The sequence below is a fragment of the Rutidosis leptorrhynchoides genome, chromosome 9, assembly GCF_046630445.1.
Source record: "Rutidosis leptorrhynchoides isolate AG116_Rl617_1_P2 chromosome 9, CSIRO_AGI_Rlap_v1, whole genome shotgun sequence".
NCBI classification, from domain to species: domain Eukaryota; kingdom Viridiplantae; phylum Streptophyta; class Magnoliopsida; order Asterales; family Asteraceae; genus Rutidosis; species Rutidosis leptorrhynchoides.
The window spans coordinates 65468891-65490353 of NC_092341.1; positions in this window are offsets into that span (position 1 = coordinate 65468891).

Below are 21463 nucleotides of genomic sequence, written 5' to 3' on the forward strand. Positions count from 1 at the left end.
ATATCATACAAGCATGGACTCCAAATCTCGTCCTTATTTAAGTATGCGATAGCGGAAGCTCTTAATAATCACCTAAGAATAAACATGCTTAAAACGTCAACAAAAATGTTGGTGAGTTATAGGTTTAACCTATATATATCAAATCGTAACAATAGACCACAAGATTTCATATTTCAATACACATCCCATACATAGAGATAAAAATCATTCATATGGTGAACACCTGGTAACCGACATTAACAAGATGCATATATAAGAATATCCCCATCATTCCGGGACACCCTTCGGATATGATATAAATTTCGAAGTACTAAAGCATCCGGTACTTTGGATGGGGCTTGTTGGGCCCGATAGATCTATCTTTAGGATTCGCGTCAATTAGGGTGTCTGTTCCCTAATTCTTAGATTACCAGACTTAATAAAAAGGGGCATATTCGATTTCGATAATTCAACCATAGAATGTAGTTTCACGTACTTGTGTCTATTTTGTAAATCATTTATAAAACCTGCATGTATTCTCATCCCAAAAATATTAGATTTTAAAAGTGGGACTATAACTCACTTTCACAGATTTTTAGTTCGTCGGGAAGTAAGACTTGGCCACTGGTTGATTCACGAACCTATAACAATATATACATATATATCAAAGTATGTTCAAAATATATTTACAACACTTTTAATATATTTTGATGTTTTAAGTTTATTAAGTCAGCTGTCCTCGTTAGTAACCTACAACTAGTTGTCCACAGTTAGATGTACAGAAATAAATCGATAAATATTATCTTGAATCAATCCACGACCCAGTGTATACGTATCTCAGTATTGATCACAACTCAAACTATATATATTTTGGAATCAACCTCAACCCTGTATAGCTAACTCCAACATTCACATATAGAGTGTCTATGGTTGTTCCGAAATATATATAGATGTGTCGACATGATAGGTCGAAACATTGTATACGTGTCTATGGTATCTCAAGATTACATAATATACAATACAAGTTGATTAAGTTATGGTTGGAATAGATTTGTTACAAATTTTCACGTAGCTAAAATGAGAAAAATTATCCAATCTTGTTTTACCCATAACTTCTTCATTTTAAATCCGTTTTGAGTGAATCAAATTGCTATGGTTTCATATTGAACTCTATTTTATGAATCTAAACAGAAAAAGTATAGGTTTATAGTCGGAAAAATAAGTTACAAGTCGTTTTTGTAAAGGTAGTCATTTCAGTCGAAAGAACGACGTCTAGATGACCATTTTAGAAAACATACTTCCACTTTGAGTTTAACCATAATTTTTGGATATAGTTTCATGTTCATAATAAAAATCATTTTCTCAGAATAACAACTTTTAAATCAAAGTTTATCATAGTTTTTAATTAACTAACCCAAAACAGCCCGCGGTGTTACTACGACGGCGTAAATCCGGTTTTACGGTGTTTTTCGTGTCTCCAGGTTTTAAATAATTAAGTTAGCATATCATATAGATATAGAAAATGTGTTTAGTTAATTTTAAAAGTCAAGTTAGAAGGATTAACTTTTGTTTGCGAACAAGTTTAGAATTAACTAAACTATGTTCTAGTGATTACAAGTTTAAACCTTCGAATAAGATAGCTTTATATGTATGAATTGAATGATGTTATGAACATAATTACTACCTTAAGTTCCTTGGATAAACCTACTGGAAAAGTGAAAAATGGATCTTGCTTCAACGGATCCTTGGATGGCTCGAAGTTCTTGAAGCAGGATCATGTCACGAAAACAAGTTCAAGTAAGATCATCACTTGAAATAAGATTGTTATAGTTATAGAAATTGAACCAAAGTTTGAATATGATTATTACCTTGTATTAGAATGATAACCTACTGTAAGAAACAAAGATTTCTTGAGGTTGGATGATCACCTTACAAGATTGGAAGTGAGCTAGCAAACTTGAAAGTATTCTTGATTTTATGTAACTAGAACTTGTAGAATATATGAAGAACACTTAGAACTTGAAGATAGAACTTGAGAGAGATCAATTAGATGAAGAAAATTGAAGAATGAAAGTGTTTGTAGGTGTTTTTGGTCGTTGGTGTATGGATTAGATATAAAGGATATGTAATTTTGTTTTCATGTAAATAAGTCATGAATGATTACTCATATTTTTGTAATTTTATGAGATATTTCATGCTAGTTGCCAAATGATGGTTCCCACATGTGTTAGGTGACTCACATGGGCTGCTAAGAGCTGATCATTGGAGTGTATATACCAATAGTACATACATCTAAAAGCTGTGTATTGTACGAGTACGAATACGGGTGCATACGAGTAGAATTGTTGATGAAACTGAACGAGGATGTAATTGTAAGCATTTTTGTTAAGTAGAAGTATTTTGATAAGTGTATTGAAGTCTTTCAAAAGTGTATAAATACATATTAAAACACTACATGTATATACATTTTAACTGAGTCGTTAAGTCATCGTTAGTCGTTACATGTAAGTGTTGTTTTGAAACCTTTAGGTTAACGATCTTGTTAAATGTTTTTAACCCAATGTTTATAATATCAAATGAGATTTTAAATTATTATATTATCATGATATTATCATGTATGAATATCTCTTAATATGATATATATACATTAAATGTCTTTACAACGATAATCGTTACATATATGTCTCGTTTAAAAATCATTAAGTTAGTAGTCCTGTTTTTACATATGTAGTTCATTGTTAATATACTTAATGATATGTTTACTTATCATAGTATCATGTTAACTATATATATATCCATATATATGTCATCATATAGTTTTTACAAGTTTTAACGTTCGTGAATCACCGGTCAACTTGGGTGGTCAATTGTCTATATGAAACATATTTCAATTAATCAAGTCTTAACAAGTTTGATTGCTTAACATGTTGGAAACATTTAATCATGTAAATATCAATCTCAATTAATATATATAAACATGGAAAAGTTCGGGTCACTACAGTACCTACCCGTTAAATAAATTTCGTCCCGAAATTTTAAACAGTTGAAGGTGTTAACGAATCTTCTAGAAATAGATGCGGATATTTCTTCTTCATCTGATCTTCACGCTCCCAGGTGAACTCGGGTCCTCTATGAGCATTCCATCGAACCTTAACAATTGGTATCTTGTTTTGCTTAAGTCTTTTAACCTCACGATCCATTATTTCGACGGGTTCTTCGATGAATTGAAGTTTTTCGTTGATTTGGATTTCATCTAACGGAATAGTGAGATCTTCTTTAGCAAAACATTTCTTCAAATTCGAGACGTGAAAAGTGTTATGTACAGCCGCGAGTTGTTGAGGTAACTCAAGTTGGTAAGCTACTGGTCTGACACGATCAATAATCTTGAATGGTCCAATATACCTTGGATTTAATTTCCCTCGTTTACCAAATCGAACAACGCCTTTCCAAGGTGCAACTTTAAGCATGACCATCTCTCCAATTTCAAATTCTATATCTTTTCTTTTAATGTCAGCGTAGCTCTTTTGTCGACTTTGGGCGGTTTTCAACCGTTGTTGAATTTGGATGATCTTCTCGGTAGTTTCTTGTATAATCTCCGGACCCGTAATCTGTCTATCCCCCACTTCACTCCAACAAATCAGAGACCTGCACTTTCTACCATAAAGTGCTTCAAACGGCGCAATCTCAATGCTTGAATGGTAGCTGTTGTTGTAGGAAAATTCTGCTAACGGTAGATGTCGATCCCAACTGTTTCCGAAATCAATAACACATGCTCGTAGCATGTCTTCAAGCGTTTGTATCGTCATTTCGCTCTGCCCATCAGTTTGTGGATGATAGGCAGTACTCATGTCTAGACGAGTTCCTAATGCTTGCTGTAATGTCTGCCAGAATCTTGAAATAAATCTACCATCCCTATCAGAGATAATAGAGATTGGTATTCCATGTCTGGAGACGACTTCCTTCAAATACAGTCGTGCTAACTTCTCCATCTTGTCATCTTCTCTTATTGGCAGGAAGTGTGCTGATTTGGTGAGACGATCAACTATTACCCAAATAGTATCAAAACCACTTGCAGTCCTTGGCAATTTAGTGATGAAATCCATGGTAATGTTTTCCCATTTCCATTTCGGGATTTCGGGTTGTTGAAGTAGACCTGATGGTTTCTGATGCTCAGCTTTGACCTTAGAACACGTCAAACATTCTCCTACATATTTAGCAACATCGGCTTTCATACCCGGCCACCAAAAATGTTTCTTGAGATCCTTGTACATCTTCCCCGTTCCAGAATGTATTGAGTATCTGGTTTTATGAGCTTCTCTAAGTACCATTTCTCTCATATCTCCAAATTTTGGTACCCAAATCCTTTCAGCCCTATACCGGGTTCCGTCTTCCCGAATATTAAGATGCTTCTCCGATCCCTTGGGTATTTCATCCTTTAAATTTCCCTCTTTTAAAACTCCTTGTTGCGCCTCCTTTATTTGAGTAGTAAGGTTATTATGAATCATTATATTCATAGATTTTACTCGAATGGGTTCTCTGTCCTTCCTGCTCAAGGCATCGGCTACCACATTTGCCTTTCCCGGGTGATAACGAATCTAAAAGTCGTAATCATTCAACAATTCAATCCACCTACGCTGCCTCATATTCAGTTGTTTCTGATTAAATATGTGTTGAAGACTTTTGTGGTCGGTATATATAATACTTTTGACCCCATATAAGTAGTGCCTCCAAGTCTTTAATGCAAAAACAACCGCGCCTAATTCCAAATCATGCGTCATATAATTTTGTTCGTGAATCTTCAATTGTCTAGATGCATAAGCAATCACCTTCGTTCGTTGCATTAATACACAACCGAGACCTTGCTTTGATGCGTCACAATAAATCACAAAATCATCATTCCCTTCAGGCAATGACAATATAGGTGCCGTAGTTAGCTTTTTCTTCAATAACTGAAACGCTTTCTCTTGTTCATCATTCCATTCAAAATTCTTCCCTTTATGCGTTAATGCAGTCAAGGGTTTTGCTATTCTGGAAAAGTCTTGGATGAACCTTCTGTAGTAACCAGCTAGTCCTAAAAACTGGCGTATGTGTTTCGGAGTTTTCGGGGTTTCCCACTTTTCAACAGTTTCTATCTTTGCCGGATCCACCTTAATACCTTCTTTGTTCACTATGTGACCGAGGAATTGAACTTCTTCCAACCAAAATGCACACTTTGAAAACTTAGCGTACAATTCTTCCTTCCTCAATACTTCTAACACCTTTCTCAAATGTTCACCGTGTTCTTGGTCATTCTTTGAGTAAATAAGTATGTCATCAATGAAAACAATGACAAACTTGTCAAGGTATGGTCCACACACTCGGTTCATAAGGTCCATGAACACAGCTGGTGCATTAGTTAAACCAAACGGCATGACCATAAACTCGTAATGACCGTAACGTGTTCTGAAAGCAGTCTTTGGAATATCATCTTCTTTCACCCGCATTTGATGATACTCGGAACGTAAGTCAATCTTTGAATAAACAGACGAGCCTTGTAGTTGATCAAATAAGTCGTCGATTCTCGGTAGTGGGTAGCGGTTCTTGATGGTAAGTTTGTTCAACTCTCGGTAGTCGATACACAACCTGTATGTACCATCTTTCTTCTTGACAAACAAAACAGGAGCTCCCCACGGTGATGTGCTTGGTCGAATGAAACCACGCTCTAAAAGTTCTTGTAATTGGCTTTGCAGTTCTTTCATCTCGCTGGGTGCGAGTCTGTAAGGAGCACGAGCTATTGGTGCAGCTCCTGGTACAAGATCTATTTGAAATTCAACTGATCGATGTGGGGGTAATCCCGGTAATTCTTTCGAAAATACATCGGGAAATTCTTTTGCTATGGGAACATCATTGATGCTCTTTTCTTCAGTTTGTACTTTCTCGACGTGTGCTAGAACAGCATAGCAACCTTTTCTTATTAGTTTTTGTGCCTTCAAATTACTAATAAGATGTAGCTTCGTGTTGCCCTTTTCTCCGTACACCATTAAGGGTTTTCCTTTTTCTCGTATAATGCGAATTGCATTTTTGTAACAAACGATCTCTGCTTTCACTTCTTTCAACCAGTCCATACCGATTATCACATCAAAACTCCCTAACTCTACTGGTATCAAGTCAATCTTAAATGTTTCGCTAACCAGTTTAATTTCTCGATTCCGACATATATTATCTGCTGAAATTAATTTACCATTTGCTAATTCGAGTAAAAATTTACTATCCAAAGGTGTCAATGGACAACTTAATTTAGCATAAAAATCTCTACTCATATAGCTTCTATCCGCACCCGAATCAAATAAAACGTAAGCAGATTTATTGTCAATAAGAAACGTACCCGTAACAAGCTCCGGGTCTTCCTGTGCCTCTGCCGCATTAATATTGAAAACTCTTCCGCGGCCTTGTCCATTCGTGTTCTCCTGGTTCGGGCAATTTCTAATAATGTGGCCCGATTTTCCACATTTATAACAAACTACATTGACATAACTTGCTCCGACACTACTTGCTCCACCATTACTCGTTCCGACACCATTTGTTCCTTTCGTTCTATTAACCCCTGGTCCGTAGACCTCACACTTCGCCGCGCTATGACCATTTCTTTTACACTTATTGCAAAATTTGGTGCAGAACCCCGAGTGATACTTTTCACACCTTTGGCATAGCTGCTTCTGATTGTTGTTGTTGTTGCAGTTATTATTGTTGTTGGGATGATTGTTGTAGTTGCTGTTGTTGTTGTTGTTGTTATTGTTGGGCCGTTTATTGTAGTTGCGATTGATGTTGCGATTGTTGGGATAATTGTTGCGATTATTGTTGTAATTGCTGTTGTTGTTATATTGGTGATTCTTATCACCGTTTTCCTCCCACTTTCTTTTGACTTGCTTCACATTGGCCTCTTCAGCAGTCTGTTCTTTAATTCTTTCTTCAATCTGGTTCACTAGTTTGTGAGCCATTCTACATGCCTGTTGTATGGAGGCGGGCTCGTGTGAACTTATATCTTCTTGGATTCTTTCCGGTAATCCTTTCACAAACGCGTCGATCTTCTCTTCCTCATCTTCGAACGCCCCCGGACACAATACGCACAATTCTGTGAATCGTCTTTCATACGTGGTAATATCAAATCCTTGGGTTCGTAACCCTCTAAGTTCTGTCTTGAGCTTATTTACCTCGGTTCTGGGACGGTACTTCTCGTTCATCAAGTGCTTGAATGCTGACCACGGTAGTGCGTACGCATCGTCTTGTCCCACTTGCTCTAGATAGGTATTCCACCATGTTAACGCAGAACCTGTGAAGGTATGCGTAGCGTACTTCACTTTGTCCTCTTCAGTACACTTACTTATGGCAAACACCGATTCGACCTTCTCGGTCCACCGTTTCAATCCGATCGGTCCTTCGGTTCCATCAAATTCCAAAGGTTTGCAGGCAGTGAATTCTTTGTAGGTGCATCCTACACGATTTCCTGTACTGCTAGATCCAAGGTTATTGTTGGTATGTAGCGCAGCCTGTACTGCGGCTATGTTTGAAGCTAGAAAAGTACGGAATTCCTCTTCATTCATATTCACGGTGTGTCGAGTAGTCGGTGCCATTTCCTTCAAAATAGTCAAATGGAACAAGTTAATCATACAGAATATTAAGAGTAGTTAATAGTATTTCGTAGCATAATATGAACTCATTTATAAAAGCTTTTTCTTCATATTAGCGTTTTATAAGTTTAAATTCGGGTAGTACCTACCCATTAAGTTCATACTTAGTAGCTAATATACAATTCAACTACTACAATTCTATATGAAAAACTGATTATAATAATATTTCGCGTTCAAACTTTTATACAATATTTTACAAACTTACAATACTGCTTATTTTACATAAAGCATGAAATATAGCACACAATAACTTTGATACAAGATAGTTGTGAAGATAATTCTAGCTAGTACACAAGTCGTTCAGCAAAGGCAATAAAGACACGTAATTCATACGTCCAGAAACAAGTCATGCATTCTGGTTTTACTAGGACTACTTCCCATCCTTGGTCTTGTGGAACATAACCGTTATGGCCGTTGATAAGACAGCATGTTGTAACGTCGTCAAAGGGACGAGGGTTACGTAATGTCCAACAGTCCCGTAACAATCTAAAAACCTCATTTCTTACCCCAATTACCGACTCCGTCACTTGTGGGAACGTTTTGTTTAATAGTTGTAGGCCGATGTTCTTGTTCTCACTTTGGTGAGAAGCGAACATTACTAATCCGTAAGCATAACATGCTTCTTTATGTTGCATGTTAGCCGCTTTTTCTAAATCACGAAGTCCAATATTCGGATATATTGAGTCAAAATAATTTCTTAACCCATTGCGTAAAATAGCATTTGGGTTCCTCGCAATATATGCGTCAAAGTAAACACATCGTAACTTATGGATTTCCCAATGTGATATCCCCCATCTTTCGAACGAAAGCCTTTTATAAACCAAGGCATTCTTGGAACGTTCTTCGAATGTCTTACAAACTGATCTCGCCTTAAATAGTTGTGCCGAAGAATTCTGACCGACTCTAGACAAGATTTCATCAATCATGTCTCCGGGTAGGTCTCTTAAAATATTGGGTTGTCTATCCATTTTGTGTTTTTATACTGTAAAATAGACAAGAGTTAGATTCATAAAAAAAAATACTTATTAATACAAGCAATTTTTACATATATCATAAAGCATAAGCACACTATATTACATATATTACACCGCACGAATACAGCTATCTTATTCCGACTCGCTTGTTTCTTCTTCTTCGGTTTTGGTTCGTTTTGCCAAGTTTCTAGGGATATATGATGTTCCCCTAATACGAGCCGTCATTATCCACATTGGTTTAGAAAAACCTGGTGGTTTAGAGGTTCCCGGGTCATTGTTACAACTTAAGGACTTCGGGGGTTGACGATACATATAAAGTTCATCGGGGTTGGAATTAGATTTCTCTATTTTTATGCCCTTTCCCTTATTATTTTCTTTTGCCTTTTTAAATTCAGTTGGGGTAATTTCTATAACATCATCGGAATTCTCGTCGGAATCCGATTCATCGGAGAATTGGTAATCCTCCCAATATTTTGCTTCCTTGGCGGAAACACCATTGACCATAATTAACCTTGGTCGGTTGGTTGAGGATTTTCTTTTACTTAACCGTTTTATTATTTCCCCCACCGGTTCTATTTCTTCATCCGGTTTCGATTCTTCTTCCGGTTCCGATTCTTCTTCTGGTTCCGACTCTTCTTCCGGTTCCTCTTCGGGAACTTGTGAATCAGTCCATGAATCATTCCAATTTACATTTGACTCTTCATTATTATTAGGTGAGTCAATGGGACTTGTTCTAGAGGTAGACATCTATCACATAATATCAAACGCGTTAAGAGATTAATATATCACATAATATTCACATGTTAAAAATATATAGTTTCCAACAAAATTTGTTAAGCAATCATTTTTCAAGTAAACACGGTCGAAGTCCAGACTCACTAATGCATCCTAACAAACTCGATAAGACACATTAATGCAAAATTCTAGTTCTCTAAGACCAACGCTCTGATACCAACTGAAATGTCCCGTTCTTATTGATTAAAAACGTTCCATATTAATTGATTTCGTTGCGAGGTTTTGACCTCTATATGAGACGTTTTTCAAAGACTGCATTCATTTTAAAACAAACCATAACCTTTATTTCATCAATAAAGGTTTAAAAAGCTTTACGTAGATTATCAAATAATGATAATCTAAAATATCCTGTTTACACACGACCATTACATAATGGTTTACAATACAAATATGTTACAACAAAATAAGTTTCTTGAATGCAGTTTTTACACAATATCATACAAGCATGGACTCCAAATCTCGTCCTTATTTAAGTATGCGATAGCGGAAGCTCTTAATAATCACCTGAGAATAAACATGCTTAAAACGTCAACAAAAATGTTGGTGAGTTATAGGTTTAACCTATATATATCAAATCGTAACAATAGACCACAAGATTTCATATTTCAATACACATCCCATACATAGAGATAAAAATCATTCATATGGTGAACACCTGGTAACCGACATTAACAAGATGCATATATAAGAATATCCCCATCATTCCGGGACACCCTTCGGATATGATATAAATTTCGAAGTACTAAAGCATCCGGTACTTTGGATGGGGCTTGTTGGGCCCGATAGATCTATCTTTAGGATTCGCGTCAATTAGGGTGTCTGTTCCCTAATTCTTAGATTACCAGACTTAATAAAAAGGGGCATATTCGATTTCGATAATTCAACCATAGAATGTAGTTTCACGTACTTGTGTCTATTTTGTAAATCATTTATAAAACCTGCATGTATTCTCATCCCAAAAATATTAGATTTTAAAAGTGGGACTATAACTCACTTTCACAGATTTTTACTTCGTCGGGAAGTAAGACTTGGCCACTGGTTGATTCACGAACCTATAACAATATATACATATATATCAAAGTATGTTCAAAATATATTTACAACACTTTTAATATATTTTGATGTTTTAAGTTTATTAAGTCAGCTGTCCTCGTTAGTAACCAACAACTAGTTGTCCACAGTTAGATGTACAGAAATAAATCGATAAATATTATCTTGAATCAATCCACGACCCAGTGTATACGTATCTCAGTATTGATCACAACTCAAACTATATATATTTTGGAATCAACCTCAATCCTGTATAGCTAACTCCAACATTCACATATAGAGTGTCTATGGTTGTTCCGAAATATATATAGATGTGTCGACATGATAGGTCGAAACATTGTATACGTGTCTATGGTATCTCAAGATTACATAATATACAATACAAGTTGATTAAGTTATGGTTGGAATAGATTTGTTACAAATTTTCACGTAGCTAAAATGAGAAAAATTATCCAATCTTGTTTTACCCATAACTTCTTCATTTTAAATCCGTTTTGAGTGAATCAAATTGCTATGGTTTCATATTGAACTCTATTTTATGAATCTAAACAGAAAAAGTATAGGTTTATAGTAGGAAAAATAAGTTACAAGTCATTTTTGTAAAGGTAGTCATTTCAGTCGAAAGAACGACGTCTAGATGACCATTTTAGAAAACATACTTCCACTTTGAGTTTAACCATAATTTTTGGATATAGTTTCATGTTCATAATAAAAATCATTTTCTCAGAATAACAACTTTTAAATCAAAGTTTATCATAGTTTTTAATTAACTAACCCAAAACAGCCCGCGGTGTTACTACGACGGCGTAAATCCGGTTTTACGGTGTTTTTCGTGTCTCCAGGTTTTAAATAATTAAGTTAGCATATAATATAGATATAGAAAATGTGTTTAGTTAATTTTAAAAGTCAAGTTAGAAGGATTAACTTTTGTTTGCGAACAAGTTTAGAATTAACTAAACTATGTTCTAGTGATTACAAGTTTAAACCTTCGAATAAGATAGCTTTATATGTATGAATTGAATGATGTTATGAACATCATTACTACCTTAAGTTCCTTGGATAAACCTACTGGAAAAGTGAAAAATGGATCTTGCTTCAACGGATCCTTGGATGGCTCGAAGTTCTTGAAGCAGGATCATGACACGAAAACAAGTTCAAGTAAGATCATCACTTGAAATAAGATTGTTATAGTTATAGAAATTGAACCAAAGTTTGAATATGATTATTACCTTGTATTAGAATGATAACCTACTGTAAGAAACAAAGATTTCTTGAGGTTGGATGATCACCTTACAAGATTGGAAGTGAGCTAGCAAACTTGAAAGTATTCTTGATTTTATGTAACTAGAACTTGTAGAATATATGAAGAACACTTAGAACTTGAAGATAGAACTTGAGAGAGATCAATTAGATGAAGAAAATTGAAGAATGAAAGTGTTTGTAGGTGTTTTTGGTCGTTGGTGTATGGATTAGATATAAAGGATATGTAATTTTGTTTTCATGTAAATAAGTCATGAATGATTACTCATATTTTTGTAATTTTATGAGATATTTCATGCTAGTTGCCAAATGATGGTTCCCACATGTGTTAGGTGACTCACATGGGCTGCTAAGAGCTGATCATTGGAGTGTATATACCAATAGTACATACATCTAAAAGCTGTGTATTGTACGAGTACGAATACGGGTGCATACGAGTAGAATTGTTGATGAAACTGAACGAGGATGTAATTGTAAGCATTTTTGTTAAGTAGAAGTATTTTGATAAGTGTATTGAAGTCTTTCAAAAGTGTATAAATACATATTAAAACACTACATGTATATACATTTTAACTGAGTCGTTAAGTCATCGTTAGTCGTTACATGTAAGTGTTGTTTTGAAACCTTTAGGTTAACGATCTTGTTAAATGTTTTTAACCCAATGTTTATAATATCAAATGAGATTTTAAATTATTATATTATCATGATATTATCATGTATGAATATCTCTTAATATGATATATATACATTAAATGTCTTTACAACGATAATCGTTACATATATGTCTCGTTTAAAAATCATTAAGTTAGTAGTCCTGTTTTTACATATGTAGTTCATTGTTAATATACTTAATGATATGTTTACTTATCATAGTATCATGTTAACTATATATATATCCATATATATGTCATCATATAGTTTTTACAAGTTTTAACGTTCGTGAATCACCGGTCAACTTGGGTGGTCAATTGTCTATATGAAACATATTTCAATTAATCAAGTCTTAACAAGTTTGATTGCTTAACATGTTGGAAACATTTAATCATGTAAATATCAATCTCAATTAATATATATAAACATGGAAAAGTTCGGGTCACTACATATTCATGGCATGGTGACTAACAGCTTACCCTGTTCCATTACTGTTGACGCCATCCGACGAGCTCTTCAATTACCCAATGGTCCATTTATAGATTCATCTACAAGTGATGAGTTTCGAAGGGAGGTACTGGAAATCATTGGCTATTCTCAACCAGTGTCTCATACACCACTCAGGAAACACATGCCACCCCTATGATATTATTTCTTTGGGTTGCTGACTCAGTGTATCAGTCACAAATCTGGCAGTTTTGATCAATGCTCAGATTATGAGTTAAATATGGGTTACGGGCTGCTGTTCAACCGCAACATAGATTATGCCGGTGAAATCTACTTAAGGTTAAGGGAAATGGTGCTTGCACCCAAACAAACACATCTAATCCCCTTTCCAAGGTTTTTGAGCCTTGTTTTTGAAAATGAGCTGGGTGAAGCTTACCAGCAGATTGCTGACAAATCATATAACCTGCCTCTTAAACAAGGGGGGATGCCAAAGGATAAGCCTACTGCTCCATATGCTGTGTTGACACCAGCAATGTTTGAGTATCTAGCTGCTCAGGGTGGAGCTGCCCCATTGACTGCCTCTGGTGTTGCACCAGCTGAGGGGGAGGGTCTTCAGCGAAAGCCAGCTGTCAAGAGGAAGAAGCCAGCTACCTCAACTAGTACAGCCACCGTCTCACATACTGGTAACGCAGTAGTTGTATTAGAATCTAGTGCTCTCTGATCACAAAGAACAGCCCTAGTCTTATATACTGACTACCCACTTCTAGTATTGGAATCCGTTGCTTAACTATTTCTTGGTAACAGGCAAATCCAAACGTGCAAGAGCTGGCTCCAAGCAAACCACAGGGGGAATTGCACCAGTCTCAACTGCTGCTCCTGCAAAGGATGTGGCTATGGAACCTGGTGCGTTTCTAGACCATACAGCAGAAAATTCTAACATAATTAAAAATCTTTTATCTGCTGACTTGAAAAATTAATGTGGAGTTCAAGGTATAACCCTGGCTCCCAAGCTGACTGGTTTTAAAACTAGTGTTAAGAAGAGTAGCAACTCATACTCCTCTAGCCAGACACTTCCACATTTTTCAAATTTGAACTTAATGTTATATCCTCTGCTGCCAGTACAATCAGCAGAGCACATACCTGACCCCCAAAGCAAACTTGAGCTGGCTCCTCATCGTGTTGAACCAGCTCAGGATACTGCACAGCCATTATGTTACTCGGATCATTCTAAGAGTCTCACTCCTACATCATTACCAGCCAGAACTCTTACACTATCTGGGTCAACATGTATCGCCAATGAGTCAGCAGAGTCACAGCTGTACTTACAGACACCTTATTCTGTCTCATTCGAAGGGCTGACCAAATCACCAGTCTGTCCCCAGAGACCAACACCAGATGGAATTGTTGAGTCAAATTTATTTGGTTCTACAGTTGTTAACATAAAATGTTCTATTATTTCAGTTCTTAGCAGGGTAGATGAACAGGCAGAGGGGGAGCAAGTTAAAGATGATATTATTCCTACTAAGCAGATTGCTGCCTCTGCTACTGGTATTGGTGCTACTGTTTCTCCTACTGGTGGTGCTGATGCTAGTACCGTTGCCTCTACAGCTGCTGGTAATACTGCTCCCAGTATTGTTGCTTCCACCACTACACCTGAAGTGGAAGATGAAATCATAGTGGATCCTCCTGTTCTTAAAAAGGTAATAGACAATATTGTCAAGGATGTTCTACTTGATGAACCTGTCACTGAACCAAAGGGTGACATTACGTCTGCTGCTGCTACTGATGCACAAGATGTTATCATGGAAGCTGGTACAAGTGCTACTTTTCCATCTGATGTTATCATGGATGCTGGTAAAAGTGCTACTTTTCCATCATATTCTGGTTCACAGGATGATACTGTTCTGGAGGGTCTTGATTTTGTTAATGCTGGCTATGTTGGCTATGTTGTCTATGTTCCCACAGAGCCAACGGTGGATACTGATGCTACTACTGGAGATGCTGCTCAGTTACTTACTGCTGCAACTGGTTCTACGGAATCCATTATGGATGCTGGTACCTCTGCTATTGCCACCACTAACTCTTCTCAGGCTACTGTTTCTGCTGAGAAGAAACCCTATGTGTGCCAGGTGCCAGATCCTGATGAAGTTGTCCCTAACTTCATCTATCGAGGAGCATCTATCACTCCCAGAGTTGCTCTGCTGGTGGATCAGCTAACTTTTGATCCTCAAAATGCCATAGTATCAGCCAGCAAATTGCCTCGCGAAGAGCTGACTGAACTATTGTCTTAACTTGATCGACCCGCTAGAGAAGAAGTTTATGAGAGGCTGGCTACTTTAGAACAGATAAACGAGCAGCCATTTTATCACTATTTTGGCATGGCTCCAGCTGCTTCTCCATGGCCTGGTACATGGAGGCCTCTCAAGTTCATCAGGGATCCCTCTACTGGTAAATATGTTATGCAGAATATTCCTGATTCGCCAGTACCTTCTGATTCATCAGCTTCTTCCTCATCATCTTCTTCTTCTGATGGTGATGCTGATAAAGGTACTGGTAAGGATGAACCAGTCATTCATGATAATGTGACTGGTTCCAAAGAAAAACCAGTGGATCTCACAGATGATACTGATCTTCATGCTGATAAGGATACTAGTGGTTCTAAACCTTCGGGTGAAGGTAAAAATGATGGTGATCATGGTGACGAGTCAGATCCTGACCTTCCACCTCCACCACCCCGCGGACGTACTCCTGTGTCAGCTGCTTCTGACCAGCCCTTAACCAGCTATCTTAAATTTAATGCTGATGAGGTGGCTGATATTTCCACCTTCGCCGTGCTTAGGACACTCAGTGAAGTTACACCAGATCTTCAAAACACCATTCGCACTGCTATTGATGATAGTGTAACTCAAGCCATCAGGAACGCTGGGCAAGTCACCTCTTCGAATATTGAGGCCCAGCTAGGACAAATACGTGCTTTTGCTGATCTGGCAGTATCAGCCATTGTCAAGCAAATGGAGGGGGAGGAGGAATTACAGAAGCGAATCCTTTCTCACAATGAGTACATGGAGGACATTGCTAGCCTTAAAGCTGATTTGGAGGCTGCCAATCACAGAGTCCTGTTTCTTAATGAAGAAAATGCTGTTCTGCATGAGAGATTGGAATCGCAGGAACAACAAATGGCTAACATGATTCCTGTCTCTGCCTATGTTCAAATGGTGGAGAATATGCAACGCCTGGCTGCCCTACAGGGTGATGTTAGGGCTATGGTTGAACAGATGGCCATGGGTGTTGCAAGGAATGAAGTTAGATCCTCCAACCTTCTCCTTAGACAATTTGGTGTGGATCCTGGTGCCCATCTCACTCCTGAAGTTGCTAATTGGAACAATTTTGCTTTCTCTGTTCCCAACTCAGATAGTGACCTTGATGCACAAGTCTCCCCTGTTCTTTCTCCTGCCCCTGCTGATGACAAAAAGGGGGAGAAGAAGAAATCTAAAAGTAAATCTAAAAAGAGAAAACAATCAGAGGGGGAGCATGAGCATGAGAAGGCTCCTAAACAACCAAGGAGAGATGGTGATGGTGATGGTGATGGTCAAGACTTTGGCACTAAGCCCAACAACGCTCATACTGAAACTGGTGTACAGGCAGCTGGTGGATCTCAACCCAGTGAGTCTGTCACATCAGTGGATGATATTGGTTCTGGCAGTAAGCCCAGTGATGTTTCTGATATGGCTGTTGCTAAAGCTCTTCTTGTCTCTCAGTCTATTGAAAGGAAAATGAAAAGAAAACTTGAGAGATATCAGAAGAGACAGCAAGATTTAAATGATTCCTTCAATGTTAAATGAGATGCCTATGTTGCTCTTAAACGCCACAGAATTGATCATAGGAGATGGCTGACCCAACAAAAGAAGGACATTGATGATGACCTGACTGGCATTGATCTCTACAAAAAGGAAGCACGAAAAAGAAATGCCAAGTTCATGATCAAATACGACAAAAAGAGGGCAAAGTTGTATGCTGAGCGTGTAGACAGAATTAAACGAATGACTCCAGAAGAAATGAAAGATTATCTTGCATCTACTGGATCAGGGGGAGGAGTTAGAGCTGATATTTTTATGAAATGGTTAGATGCTGTGTTAGAAACCAGCTCATCTCCTCGACCAACATCCACTGCTCAGCCAGCTACACAGCAACAACCAGCAGAAACACTCAATCTTGACGTTGATGATACTCAGGGGGAGCATCTTGCTATTGTTCCCTATCTGTCTCCACAAGAACCAGTATCAACACAAGAACCATCAGCTGAACCCAAGCCTATTGACAAACAAAGGGTGAAATCCACTCCAAGGGATAACCAGCCCCTCAGGAAAGGACCCCTATTTGAGGCAGCTGATGAAGATACTGTGACAGTTGTGCCAGCCGATACTAATCAATCAGCTGGTACTGAAGACTCAGCAAGGAGTGCTGAGAAAGAAGACCCAGCCGGAAGTGTGCTGCTGGGTGACACAAGCGTTGAAGACCCAGCTAAGGTGGTTGAGCTGGGTGCAAAACCAGATGATGATACGGTTGATCCTGCTGACTTTACTGTCTGGGGTAGAGAAGATCATTTATTTGTTCAATCTCCTATCACTCCTTGGACTCTCACTTATTTTAATAGAACAAAGGATAACCGTGTCAATCAATTCTCAGTAAGTTCATCTGGCATAGATGAATCAAACATGTATCCTCCATCTTCCCCTAAACGTCATGGTAAACACAGAACCTGGGAAGATGATTCAGTTGACCATAGTGAGCCGAATCTTTCAGAATGAATCCAGATGAAAGAGAAGCTTACAGGCTGGAGATCACTGTTCCAGAATTGCTTGAGCAAAGACAAGCAGAGCTTAATGAAAGAATACGCCAAGTCAGATTGCTGCATCATCCTCTTGATCAGCCACTCTGCATCGCTGCCTTGACCTTTGGCGTTGATATTGGTGTATATTTGAATAACAGTGGTCGAAGGCTCTCCACTGATAAGGAGAAAGCTCAATTTCATGAAGCTCATCAGCTGGGTATGGATCTGAAAGAGTACCAGGTTGCTCTAAGAACTGAAGATGGAAGAAAAATGATTGAAGCAGTCAGATCTCTAAAAATTAGCCACACTGATTATCTGCTAGGCTTAGTGGCAGAACAGCAAAGAAGAGAGGCTGCTAATGCTGAACTTACTGAGAGATTAAGCCTTCAGGAAATAGAAGACAAGTTGGCTGCTGATGAAAAGGAAGAGGCTGAGTCCCTCAAACTAATTCAAGCCATTGTCAAAGAACATGATAAGGCACTTGATGAGAAGGAAGCTGCTGAGAAAGCACCTGCTACTGCTCCTATAAAACCTGTCAGTACTATTGAAGTTCCTGATCATTATTACAGGAGCAGATATGGTGATGTAATGAATAGAAGATCAAATCCCAGCCGGATCATCAAAGTGAACAGAGGGTCAAAAAGAGCCTTCAACGTTATGAGGGAGAATAATGTTCAAGAAGGATTAACTATGATGAGTTAAGATCCCTTGGATTTAGTGAATGGATGGAGATACTGGAGTATTTTATTGGCAAAAGTGATAGTGCCATCAAAAAGACAATTAAATCTGAACTCCAACAGCTCTTCAACAAAGCCACGAAGTTTGGGAATGCACCAGCAGTAGATGTAGAACAGGTTCTTTCTTAAAAATTTAAAAGACATCAATCTACTGGTGAAGGACCAACCGGAAGAGGCCCATCATTCTACCTCCTTCTATCCCTGTTTTTGACCCAGCTGAGATACCTATTCTGTTCTATGAATCCTGGAGAATCAACCAAGAAGAGCTATCTGAAGAAGAACGGGACAAAGATAAAGATAGATAGTCTCCTATATGCTTAAATTGAATCTTTTGTCTAACTCACTTTTCATTCTATTATCACTGTATTTAATGTATATATCCTGTTGTAATGAAAGTGAAATGAGTTTATCTTCAAAATCATATCGAATTATAAGATATAGATAACTCAGCAAAAGATCCCAAAACAAACTTAAAAAGGGACAATCTCACTGCATATTCTTATTTGTTCCCTTGTTGCTGGCTTTAGTGTTTTCTCTATATGTCATAGGTTTTGTCATCATCAAATAGGGGGAGATTGTTGAGTCCCCAAAATAATTAAGGATTTAATTATGACAAAACTGTAATTTATTTACACTAAAATGTTATGTGCAACCAGCACAAGTTTGTTTATGTTGTTTATGTACAGTCAGCTAATATAGCTGTGTCGAGTGTGTAGCATGCTGGCTGATCTACCAGCACAAGGTAGAATGTATTCTTCGAATCAGCACAGGATGAGTACTCAGCTAATTAAGAATATCAAGTGACTCAGCATATGAAGAACCAGTAGATCTGGATAGCAGCATACAACACAAGACAGCCATGCTCCATTACAAGCATGGTAGTTTCCCAGAGTGGTCTACATCAACGCACTATTCAACAGAAGTCGAAGACAAAGTTGAACAGAAAAGGACAGGAGTCGGCGGCTGACAAGTGACCTTACAAGACCACGTGGGAATGCAGAAGTGGAACGCATGTGCAGATATGTGTTATACTTTATTCATACCTAGGGAACACAACATTCCATTTGTTTAAATCAAATGGTAGTGCCAAACCGAATTGGTGTGTTCCTGCAAATAGCTACCTAAGAGGAAAGAAGGAGAGCACGCCTTCTGACACAATTGTCCCCACAAGTACAAGGCATCCAATGTACTAGTGGACAATAGATTAATTACACGGACAATAGGACTACTATATATTGCTGTATTCACTGTTGTATCAACTAGTGGTGTGGGTTTCATTATTTAGAGTCCTAAACGTGTAATAGCTTTTAGTTTACCTCTTAGCTATAATCTAGGTAATCTGTATCAACCAACTATCATTCCGCCAAGGGTAGTTGTAATTCTTTGTGATTCAATCAATAAAGAATAACCGTTGAAAATTACCTGTGACTCTATCTAATTTGCATGCTTGAATACATAATCGAGTTTAACTGTTTAGTTAATTGAAAAGTAATTGTATTCACCCCCCCCCCCTACAATACTCCTGTCGTTATTAAGGGACCAACAGACCTCAAACTTTCATGATATTTCATGGATGACCTTGGTGCTGACGAAAGTTAAATTTTAGCCGCTAAGTTTAATCACGTGCACAATAAGTGAGAGTATTTTAGCGTGAGGGCATTTTTGTTCATGTATAGAAGGTTTAATAGATCAACTTATTTTAACGTAAACACAAATCTGATTATCATTACACCATTTTGTCCCTAAAATTCAGAAGAAAAAAAAAATTAGAGTCATATCGTGACTATCATCATCATTTTTAGAACTCGTTTCATCGATCTTGTTCATTTCATCATCAAATTGTTCTTCATATTCTAGATATCTCATATATCATTATCAGAATTAGATACAAGAAACAGATTCAGATTCGGATCCATAAACATCTCATCTACGTTCATATTTACCTTCAAATCGCAACAAATAACTGATTTTTTTTTGCGCAAAAACGATAAACTGATATTACCAAATAAGAGTTCATCAAAAAGATGAAACACTTATGAAACGTACAAAAATGGTAAAAACCTCTGATCTAAACTAACAACAACCTGACATACGCTCACGACAAACAATGACAAAGAGAAACCTAAGCAACAACATACAACAAAATAACGACAAAAACGAATAGTGACCAATCTACAAAACAATCAGAAGATTGAAAACCATCTAAACGTCATACCGTCTACCTAAAAAGGCTGAAAATCCCGACATCAAACATTTTTAATAAAAACACCAAATTGCTCCATCTCCTCCCCTTGAACCAATTTTTTCTTCTTCTCCTTTTTAACTTTAGCCTGGACCATAGGCTCCGTAGAATCACTCAAAATAACCAGAATTGCATTAACTTTGTCGCTTTCCTCAACCATGTCATCCATCATCTTATTAAAATTAGCATAAGGGTTAACCGAATCATTGGTGGGATTTAAAATGCACTCTACATCAACCAAAAACTTTTTTCTCGATTTGTCAAACTTGCGAGCAATGGACGTAAATTTATTCTGACACTTGCCAATATCACCAACCCCCACTGTTAAATCAATTTCACTAGAATAGTTACTCGAACCAATGACAGGTTCAACTCCATTGGACTTTCAATCAAACCCAGAAGCTGACAATATTTTGAATCTGTAACAGGAACAGAAGGGTCTTCGATGACCAATTCATCCAACATCTTAACCGAATCGCACGTTGGTAAGGATGAAGATTCAATGCCAACAAGAACGTCTTTGTAAAGTGGTCTTGGGCTCGACGGAACCAAATGCGGTACAACTGGAACAACGGGGTCACTTGCAACAAGACCGAGACCGGCACAAACCCCTTTACATGCCCAAGAACATTCACAAAACATGGATTTAACTGGACCCACTTTCATTTCCAAAACAGATGCATTAGAGGTATCTTTTGAAGAGGATGAGATGCCCACCTTCTCAAGAGTAGGCTCAAACGCATCATCAACGATAATTGAAAGAGTAGAGTGAGTTTGAGCTCGCACTTTAGACTTGACAGATTCATAGTGATTAGCATAGGGACCATCTG